Consider the following 10,725-nt stretch of genomic DNA (forward strand, 5'->3'; position numbering starts at 1 on the left):
CTATTCATTGCCAAAGAAAGGTCTTAAACACCGTGGATCTGATCCAGAAAACATGACACAGTCTTGCAGGCAGTGTAAAAACCAGAGAGCTGTGGATGCCATTAAAAGAAGGTTCCGAAGCCATCAGGGTCTCCCCATGGCTACAGGGAGGTGGAGCAGCAAGAACACGAGTGGAGGGAAGGGAGCTGGGCTGAAGAACGGGGTGTGGATGGGCATCTTTGTTGCCTTTGCTGGCTGGGCTCAGCCCTGAGCTCCTGCAGGAGCCTTTTGGTGACAAAACCTGCTGGGAACCAGGGACTGGCCACGGGAAAAGCTGAGCCCTGGCAGCTGCTCCGGCAGGGGGGCAGGGGGAGGGGGACAGGAGGAGGAGGAGGCACAGCTGTGCTGGGCACTGGGCACTGCAGGAGCACTGGGCACTGCAGAGCTGGGCACTGGGCACTGCAGGAGCACTGGCACTGCAGGGACACTGGCACTGCAGGGACACTGGGCACTGGAGGAGCACTGGGCACTGCAGGGACACTGGGCACTGCAGGAGCGCTGGCACTGCAGGGACACTGGGCACTGCAGGGACACTGGCACTGCAGGGACACTGGGCACTGCAGGAGCACTGGGCACTGCAGGAGCACTGGCACTGGGCACTGCAGCACCCTGAGCTGCTCCTGGCTGCCCAGGCTGGCCGGGTGATGTGCCCAGCACATGTGGCTGGGTGGGGACCTGGACAACAAGGGTGGTGTCCATTCCCTGGCCATGGCAGGGAGGAGTCCCACAGCCCTGTTTGAAGGGGTAACAAATAGCATGAGGAAATCATGTGGAGAGGAGGGGAAGCAAACTCATGTTCATGGCAGGAAGGAGAGAAAGGGTGGAGAAAGTGGAATGATGGGGAGGAGGACACAGAAAGACACGGGTCCACTTTGTGTGGTGACAAAGTCTGACCTTGGGCTAAAGCATATTTACAAATCTGACAATCAGAAGAAGACATTTTGAGACTGTGACTAGATTAATATCTCTATATAACTATAATTAAAATGACAGAACTCAAACCCTTTTTCCAAAACAAAACTTCCTTTTTACATCTATTCAAAGATTTGGGATGCACTTTTACAAGGCTGATGTCAAATGTCAATAGAAATGCACGAGGCCATGGTGATATCATGGTGTGAGAGAGTCACGAGCAAAGCAGGTAAACTTTATGAAATATTATCATTTTTTTCCCTTCCGTTTTGGCCATTGCCTAAACTGGAACCATAAAATTCATCTTAAAATAGCACTGCTGGTTAAAAAAAAAAAATAGGGAAAAGTACTGAAGTGGATTTTGTTTTCCAGCCAATGTTGTCCAAACAGTTTGCTAATAGGAGAGCTTCAGGGCAATTCTGTGAAGCCTACATGAGTGGTTTATATTGCAGATATCAGGGCTCTTATCAATAATCTCCTATCTCCTTGCAAAGCTGGGAACATTTCCCTATCTACCTGTGCAGAGATAAAATTTATGTCGAGATGAAGGGCAAAACAGTCTTGCATTCAACATTTAGTTTTAAAAGATGTAAACAGCATTAACCAATTTGTTAAAAATGCCTTCATGGGAAACACTTGACTGGGCTGTTCCCGGTTTTGGAGAGGTTGCCTATGCAGACACTTCCATGTGGAAACCCAGAGCACCAGGAATATTTCTCTGTTCTCTGTCTGCTCTGGGGTGTCCTGACCTCCAGCGGAGCACCGACTTTGACCCTCATTCATGGAGAAAGTTTCCTAGACTTCCAGCTAGACTGGAATCCACAAAAGTGTGAAATAGATTATAGAGAGCAGTGTAGGTGTGTCACTGGGTGAGAAATTGAGGTGTTGGGATTTTTAGTGTGTTGTGGATGGAAGCAAGATGGAGGGCACAGGGTGTCATCCTGGGCTTCTTCTTCATGCTGCTCCTTCCTCTTTCTCCATGGGTTTGGTGGCATTTTGTAATAGGGCAGAAAAGTCCCCATTGCAGCTCTTTGGGATCAGTTATTGGGTTAAAAAGGGGAAATAATCCAAGTGTCAGCTCTTAATTGGACAGTTTAGTCTTAGGAGACCTTGTAACAAGAGATTGTTGGGCATTCTGTGCCTTCTAATGAAAAGCTGCTGAACTCACAGCAGTGAGATGTTTTACTGCTAAGAAATAATAAACACTTGAGTCTGAACGTGAACTACTGTCTGGAGTGCTTTCAGTGCAGATCCAGAGAAGCCCAGAGCTGGGATCCCCACATTTCCACATGTCTGGTGCCACAGGCCTGGTGTGTTCATCCATGCAGTCACACATTCCCAAACAGTGGCTGTGGGGTGACAACCTCAGAGGTTTGGAGCAGGACTGGGCTCTGGGATGGAGCAGGGTATGGTAGGACAAGAGAAAAATCAAGGGCCTTTCAATACATTTGATTCATCTTAAAGAAAGGAGATGCTAAAGTATGTTAGTGAAGGGGAAACTGCAGAATTCAAGGTTAAATGAGAACAGCTAAACATAATTAGAATTAAAAGGGATGAAGGAAGGATGAAAGACAGTGAGATGTCAGGGAGATGCTGTTGGAAGGGAGAACAGAGCTGTGTCCTCCTGGAGACATGAGGAAAACCAGTCAGCTCATATTTCCTGGGAGAATAGGGGAGCCAGAAGAGAGCCACAAGTGAGAAATTGCATCAGATGGAGTTGCAGATGCATTTCTTCAGATTCAGCTGGATGTTACAGCTGCATGGATGGAAAGGTAATGGTACAGAGGTAGAGAGAATGAATTTTCTGCTGTGTTAAAAGCTCCAGGGGGATAAAAAGCAGTGAAATTCAGTCAGTAGGCCAGAGTCTGGGAGAATAGGGTAGACTGGACTGAAATGAAGCTTGAAAGCAAATGAGCAATTTTCAAATTGAGAAAAGGACAGGGATGAGAGGTCTGCAAACAGAGGAGGAGAGAAAAACTAATTGAATTATCTGGATGAGTGGTGAGCAGAATACACTGCACATCACAATTTGCAGAGCAGAGGTGAGGAAGAGCAGTGCTAAGAGCAGAATATTGCAGATTAACCATTTCAGGGTGCCTGAGAGAGTCAAACAGGAGCTGAGCTCAGCTGAAGGAACAAGGAGATGCCAGTGTGAAGAACTGGTTGGGCTGTCACTCCAGGACCTGAGAGCATCAAGAGCATGTGTGTGAATCTGGGAGGAGAAGGAAGAGCCTTGGATCAGGCGTGGAGGGGGATGGGGAGAGGCTGGGCAAGAGCAGGGGCTCAGAATCAGCAGGAACAGGAGGAATCCCCAACCATTTGGCCCATGTCTGCTCCTGGCACAGCCAGCTCAGAGAAAGGAAGATGCTGGAAGAGGAAGAGAGCACAGGTGAGGTCCCAAGAGCCGGAGGAGCTGCGGGAGCCTGGGCGAGCCCACGAACGGCGGGAGGAGAGAGAACAGGAGGGGGGGGTGGCACTGCAGGGCTGGCAGAGGGGTGGGACAGCAGGACAGGGACACGACCCAGAGCCGGCAGAGGAAGGGATGAGGAGCACGGTGGGGAGAGGATGGGCTTGGCATGGAAAATGGGAGGGCCAAGGAAGATAAGCGTGCCCGAGCTGGAGGGACAGAAGTGAGGTCAGAGCCGCGGGTACCAAACCGCAAAACAGGAGCAGCTCCTGCCTGGGCTTCCAGGTCCAGCTCTGGGCTGCCCGTGAGCAGCACTGATTGATTACGGAATTAGGCTGCTGCTATTTTGGCCCTGTGACTTCAGATGCTGTAATCTGAGGCTGCCGCGAGCTTAACCTTGCAGCAAGGATAACTCTTGAGGCATAGGGATGCTTTGGGGGAGACACGTCAGAAAGCTTTTCCCCAAAGCGCGTTTGTAATGCTGCCACTCCTCTCATCAATCAGCAGGCGAGCGCAGAACCGGCCGTGTGCTTCCTGCTAGAGGGCTGTGAATTTTCAAAGGCAAAGTGCACTATTGTTTGATAGCCAATTATTCACTGGCATTGATAAACAGGCTCTGCCCGCGATTGCTGCTGCAATTACTCACTCTCCTAATTTAGACACAAGGAAAAATTAATTCAAGCTTCCAGTTGATCATTTATATCTTTGCATTTTGTAATGCACATCAGAGCAGGCTGAAAAGAAACTCCACCATAAAGGAAACTGATCTGTCCAAATTGATAAGGTGTTTTACTCCCGTTCTGTCACTGAGGGAGGCATGACTGAGTCCAAGCCGAAGGGCTGTGGCTGAAGGTGGGGTTTTTTATGTTTGGGGGGCATTAAAAAATGAAAATAATTTTGTTAAACCTTAAATTAAAAACAGAAGGGAGGGATGTTGCTGCAATCAGACGGGAACTCCGTGTACAGCTAAGCAAGCAAATAAAGCAGTAGGAGGATGTTTAAGTGGTTTGACCTCATCCTGCCCCCAGGCCACCCTTCAAGGGCTGAAGGACCCGACTCCAGCCAGTAGACATCCAAAGAGAGAGACATTGGCAGCGCAGCTCAGGATGAAGTGGAACTGGCAGAGGCACATAAAGGCTCAGTAATGGTGAACTGAAACCATCTACTTACTCCTTCTGATAACTCAGGAGCTGCGAGATGGAAAGGAAGGAGCAGGGAAATTATTTTATCCATTTTCTTGTTGTTATTTAAGTTCCTGCACAGGTCACAAAGGGCACAAGGACGCTGTGGTCACTGTGAGCACCTGGGAAGGAGAAGCACCTGGGAAGCGCCTTCTCCAGCTACTCCGTGTTGTGCTGTGGTTTCACTTTCCTGGCTGCTGGCAGGGATTCAGCCTCGGGGAGATGAGCAGGAGGAGCCTTTCTTTGGAAGGGGGCTGGCAGCACATCCCTGCCCAGCTGTGACCGAGGTGGAGCTGTGCCCGAGGTGAGGGGCAGGCGGTGCCCGCTGCTCCAGGGCTGCAGCCTCTGCCTCTGCCCTTCCCTGTGCCAGCTCCTGCCCTGCTCGCCCCAGGTGCTGTCGCTGCACAGAACTTTCCTGCCCGGGTGCAGGGCACAGCCTGAGTGGCCCCAGGAGGGTTTTTTTCCTCGGCGCTCCCTCTGGGAAGTACCCGTGCCAGGCAGCGTTCCCAGAGGAATGCCAGCACTTTCTCCAGCCTTGTGGGCAGATGGGGAGAAGCACGGACAAGGCTGAGGCACCTCTGCTGCTCAAAGCACGCTTGAGGCAGATAACTGGATGTAAACTGAAAGGTAGCAAAATATTGTTACCTCCCACCATCTGTCCCGACTGCCAGCGTGGGAGCTTGGAGCGTGCAGCCCGGGCCGGGCACAAGGTTGGCTCAGTCCCGAGAAGCAGAAGATTGTTTCACCTGGGGGACAGAGCTGGGCCTTCCCTCATTGTGCTCCAGGGCAGAGCTGTGTGATGGGCAGCACTCGTTCTGCTCAGCGGGCAGCCCGGCAGGGGCACTGCCCACCGCGGGCTCTGCAGGGGCCAGAGGTGCTGCTGCCCCTGCCCGGCCCTGCTGGGGCCCGGGCCCCGGCCCCTCGCTGCCAGCGTGGCTCTGTCCATCTTTGGGATGCCTGAAGCTCCTGGGAGCAGTGTAAGAGCCAGGCAAGCAGAGCTCTCCTGCTCCTGTGCCAGGCAGGGTGGGCTGGCCAGGAGAGGACCCTGCTCTGGGAACGTGCTGAGGCCAAATCCCTGCAGGGGCTGGGAGCTGGCACGGTGCTGCCCACGGGAGCTGCTGGCTGGGAGCCCTGCGCCTGCACATGGCACAGCCGTGACAAACACACACCAGAGGTGTGGGCTGAGACTGCAGCACCCTGAGATTCCCGGCCCTGCTGTTGGCTCCAGGTGTGTCCATTCACAAAGCACTGACCATGATGTTGTAACTGGGCTGATGAGGAAGAAAAGAGAAAACTATCAGAGCTCATCTTATCTGAGACAATCATGCACGCTCAGGAACTGTATAATTCAGTTGCCCTGCTTAACCAAAAGTTAAAGAGTTTCTAAAGTTTATTTCCTGTCTTTATAGCAAGTGTCTGGCCCTTTATTTATTTTCACTGAAAGCTGCTGGTGTGCTAAAAATAATTTTTGGAGCAATTCTTGTGGCAGATTGTATAACAATCACAGGCTGAAGTCAGAGCAGTTGGGAAGTGAAGGATGCCTCCTTGGGCAATCTCTTCTCACGAACTTCCATCATTTTTATTTTTAAGCTCTGTGCTTTAGCATTTCGTGTCCCTCACACCGAGAAGAGCTGACGGCTCGCATTGTTGTTACCTTGGAAGGGCAGTTATCACAGCTAATCCACCCTCCAAGGCTTTTCCTCAGGATAATTATTGTTTGGGTGATTCATCTTGCAGACCCTGCCCTTCCTTATTCGCACAAAATATCCTACTCCCTGCAATATTTCTGGGTCAGGCTCATGCCACACACGTGATTTCCTCTTGGGCATGCAAACAAGACAAGATAGATTTAAAGGTCAGCTAGGGCTGGCCACCCTCGGCACTGCCCCAGTGCCACCTGTGGGGACATGGCCACATGGCGAGGGTTTGGGGTTGGATGGGCAGGGGGTGCCCAGGTAAAGGTCACTGTGTGGGGTGAGGGACAGTGCCTCTGTTGTGCTGGAAAATTTCACCACTCCTGTCTTCAGTGGAAAACATTATCACCAGCACATCCTGGCATGTATTATCGAGTGTTGGCCTCATTTATTATCGAGTGTTGGCTTAATGCTTATGGTGCATTTCTAAGGTACTTAGAGAGGGCTGTGGTTTTTCAAGGAAGCATAAGTCATGGAGGAGGGAGAAACCTGAAAGTTTTTGGCACCCAAATTTTACTGAAAATGAAAAACATAACCTGGGCAGGCTTTAGCATGATCTCTTCATGGCCCAGAGGCCAGGGGGAAGGGAATCTGCCTGGCAGGCAGGATTAGCTCCTGGGAGAGCTGGGCTCTGCTCTCCTGCCAGCATGCCTGCCCGGGTCTGTCTGTCCAGGTCTGTCCGTACATCCTGCGCTCTCCCCACCACGGCTCAGAGCAGGCATGTGCCTCGGGCTCCACCTCAGCACACAGGGACAGGATAGAGCCCAGAGATGGCACCAAAAGGGAGGTCAGAAGCTTGGTTTGGGTTTGTTTGGGAGCTTTTTCCCCTGCTTTGGTGTTTGCACTAGAGGGGTGGGCTCACAGCTCACAGCTTGTTTGACTCTCCCTGATGGTGTGACACAGCAGGAAAGAGGGAGCCAGGAAAACCCCAGGCTGGAACGGATTGGATTAGATATTGGATTGGATTGAGCACCTTCACCTGGTGCTGGCAGTATTTGAAGTCCCCAGGGCAGTACAGGCCCAGCTCCTGCTGTGACCCTGTCACACACAGCTGGAGCACGATGCCCATCCCAAACACAGGAGGTCACTTTGGGCATTGAGCACACCCAGAGCTGACACACGGTGAGGAAAAACTGCACAGGTACGAGGCAGGGCAGGCTGGGAACAGAGTCTGAGCAGCTCTCCTGCAGCCACTGCCTGCCAGCAAACACTGGGAGGCAGGGACAGCCCCAGCCTGCCCAGAGGCAGCTCAAGGGCTCTTCATGGGCCAGGAGCAGCTCCTGGGGATGTTCCTGCCTGATGTAACTGTTTTTAACACCAAACTCATTTTATATATGATGGTAGTCCTACAATCCTTCCATGCATGGTACATAGTTATGACCTGTTTAATGAGAAAAATCACAAAACAGACTATTCTAGTGGCTTGACTTCGAAGAAGTTAACATGAACTGTGACCACACTGATTTGTTTTGAAAACTCTCCCAGTAGCCTACATTTACATTTACAGTTTCTTTGGATGTGTAACATAGAGAACTGGGGCTGTAGTAGCAGAAAAGATTCAATCTGCTGCTGCTCCCTTACATGCTTTGATTCACCATGTCTAACATGCTATTTTTTTAAATTTTCTCTTCCTGGCACAAGAGTTCTGAACCGACACTTCTGAGAGCAGGTACCTGGGCAGGGAAAGCTGCTTCCAGTCCCTAAAGTATAAAAATCTCTTTCATTTGGGTAAACAGTGCTAAAACACCAATGTTGTACAAGTACACCTTATAAAGATTTGCTTGGGATTTTATTATTGTACAAGAAAAATACCCAAACTACCCAAGCAATAACACATCCACTAAATGTGGCCAGTAAATAATCTAAAAATATGAGAGAAGGGTATATTCACCATGCTTTAGGCAGTAGAGAATATAGAGCTTGGTTTGGTTGCTTGCCTCGTTTGTAGGTAACAATTTCCAAAATGCTCAGTTGGAATTGACTGAGTTTTGATAAAGCTCCCAAAGATGCATGTTAGAAGAAGCCACCTGTGTACTTTCTGTGAGGTATCAAAACAACACTTCCAAAGCTTTGTATGGAACTGTCACATGAATTTAAAGTGCAAATCCATGTTAAAAGCTTTGCTCACCATAAGCAGAAATATGGAAACTCAACAAATCACCTCTGCAAAAATGGCATTTATGAGTTATATTCTCAGAAGACTAAAAATAGAGCTCCATTTGTTTGTTTTCCTTTATGAAGTGGCCAACTGTAACACTCCCTTACCAGCCCTAAAAAAGAATTTACATAAAAGATGGTGACGCAAACCCTTATCTCATGACTGTGTCTCATTAGGTCATCCACAGTGGGCAAGAAATTACTTCAGTTTTAAAGTGCCTTTGCCATCTTCCCTGACCCTGAACCAACTGGAGAAAATATTTTGGGGCATTATCTGCACAGCAACCTGTTACCTTAATAGTGCAAATGTGTCAGTGGAAGCTGCAGTAAAACTGAGTTGTTCATCACCTGTAAGGCAGCAGTGACACAGGAACACTCCCACAGGCAGTCATCAGAGCTGGCCAAAGGGCACTGGGCTGCTCTCCTGGAGAGCTCCACAGCTTCAAACCCTGCCAAGCAGAGCTTGTGGGCACCCAGACCTTTCAGCTCTATTTTATGTTGTGTTGTGTTATTTTATTGTAGGAAAAACACTTGTCATGGTTTATCTGTCTGACAATGAACATGTTTGGTGCTCGAAAATTACCTGTGCCAGGGCCTCACCACCCTCACAGAGAGAATTCCTGCCCAATATCCCATCCATCCCTGCCCTCTGGCAGTGGGAGCCATTCCTGGGTCCTGTCCCTCGATCCCTTGTCCCCAGTCCCTCTCCAACTCTCCTGGAGCCCCTTCAGGCCCTGCAAGGGGCTGGCTCTGAGCTCTCCCTGGAGCCTTCTCCTCTCCAGGTGAGCATCCCCAGCTCTTCCAGCCTGGCTCCAGGGCAGGGGTGCACAGGAGATGTTTTGCTGTCATCCAATCACAGAATTTATTCTAAATCTAAAAGAGTATTGGACTATTTTCTGTTGCCAATTTTGATGGAGAGAGATGTGTTTGGATTGGAGAGGGATGGCACAGTGATCAGCTCAGTGCTGCTCTCCACGGAGTGAAACACTCTATTCAGTACTGAAATCACTGATCAGCACTTCTGCCTTTGATTTCTGGAGAATAATTCCTGAGCACTTACACTCCCCACCAGTCACCCTAAAATCAATAACCAGACTTCCAGAGCAGCTTAGATTTGGCTGCTGTCAGAGCTGCAGCTCAGTGGAGTCTGAAAATCCCTGGGATATCCCTCTGGGAGCCAACAGCGACAGGAATGGGCAGAATGTGCACAGCTGGGCTGCATCTGGATCCAGACACAGGCTCTGAGTTTCACATGAGCACAGTGGTGCTCCTAAAACCAAAGGAAAGGGGATAGAGAGGAGCCGGGGAGAGTGGGATTGTTGGGGTGTCCTGTGCAGGGCCAGGAGCTGAACTCAATCCTTGTGGGTCCCTTCCAACTCAGGATACTCTGATTTTTAGTTCCTACATTTTAAGAGCAGTTCAAAGGAAAACTCCTGTGTTAGCCCTGCTTGAAATACAACACCAGTCACTGAATGTGATTTGAAGAACAAGCAGTTTAGTGGGTATTTTTTCTTTAAGAAGGTAATCTTGGAATTTCTTGGCCCCATTTCAGAATTTCTGCAACACAGTGGAGTGTCACTGAGTCATGGCAATCCAGTGGGAACACAGGTTTTGCCAGGGTTGAAATGTGAAACAGAAACCAGGTATTTTACTAAGAACTTTTAGTAAAAACTTTATCCCGCACTCGGAAATTTACTTTAAATGCTTTGGAAAATTTCATATGCTCTAACTCGCTTCACAAAGAATAAACAAACAGCCTGGTTTATGGCAGGTGTCCCTGCCCATGGCAGGGGTGGAACAAGATGAGCTTTAAGGTCCTTTCCAACCCAAACATTTCTGGGATTCTGTGATATGGTATTAATTAACTCCTGTATCCCCCAGTGTGCTAATAGCATCTTTCTCTTCATGGCTGGGCTAAGCAGACATGGCCAAGCTCCTCAAAGCAAACATTCTGAAAGCCACCAGTGCCCCAGCAAGGGCCAGCAGCCTCTGCCCTGAATGGTCCAGGCTGGCACAGGCCCCTAGAAAAGTGCCCAGTGCATTTTCCACATCCACACCTTCCTGCTGCCCATTCAGTCAACAACAAGCCTTTCCTAGCTCTGAGTAGATTAAAAAAAAAACCAAAACCCAAAAAACTAATAATCTATTAAAAGCTAATAATTATTCTAATAATTTTATTTTTAAATATTTTAATTTATAGTATGTTAACATAATTAAGAATACTTAATAATTAGTATCTTAGCTAAATCTTCTCTTAATATATTAAGTAATGTAATCAGTTAATTGTATGCTTTATTTCAATCAAGTGTTTGGACAACACCCTCAGGCACAGGGT

The sequence above is a fragment of the Serinus canaria genome, chromosome 12 (genome assembly GCF_022539315.1).
Source record: "Serinus canaria isolate serCan28SL12 chromosome 12, serCan2020, whole genome shotgun sequence".
NCBI classification, from domain to species: Eukaryota; Metazoa; Chordata; class Aves; order Passeriformes; family Fringillidae; genus Serinus; species Serinus canaria.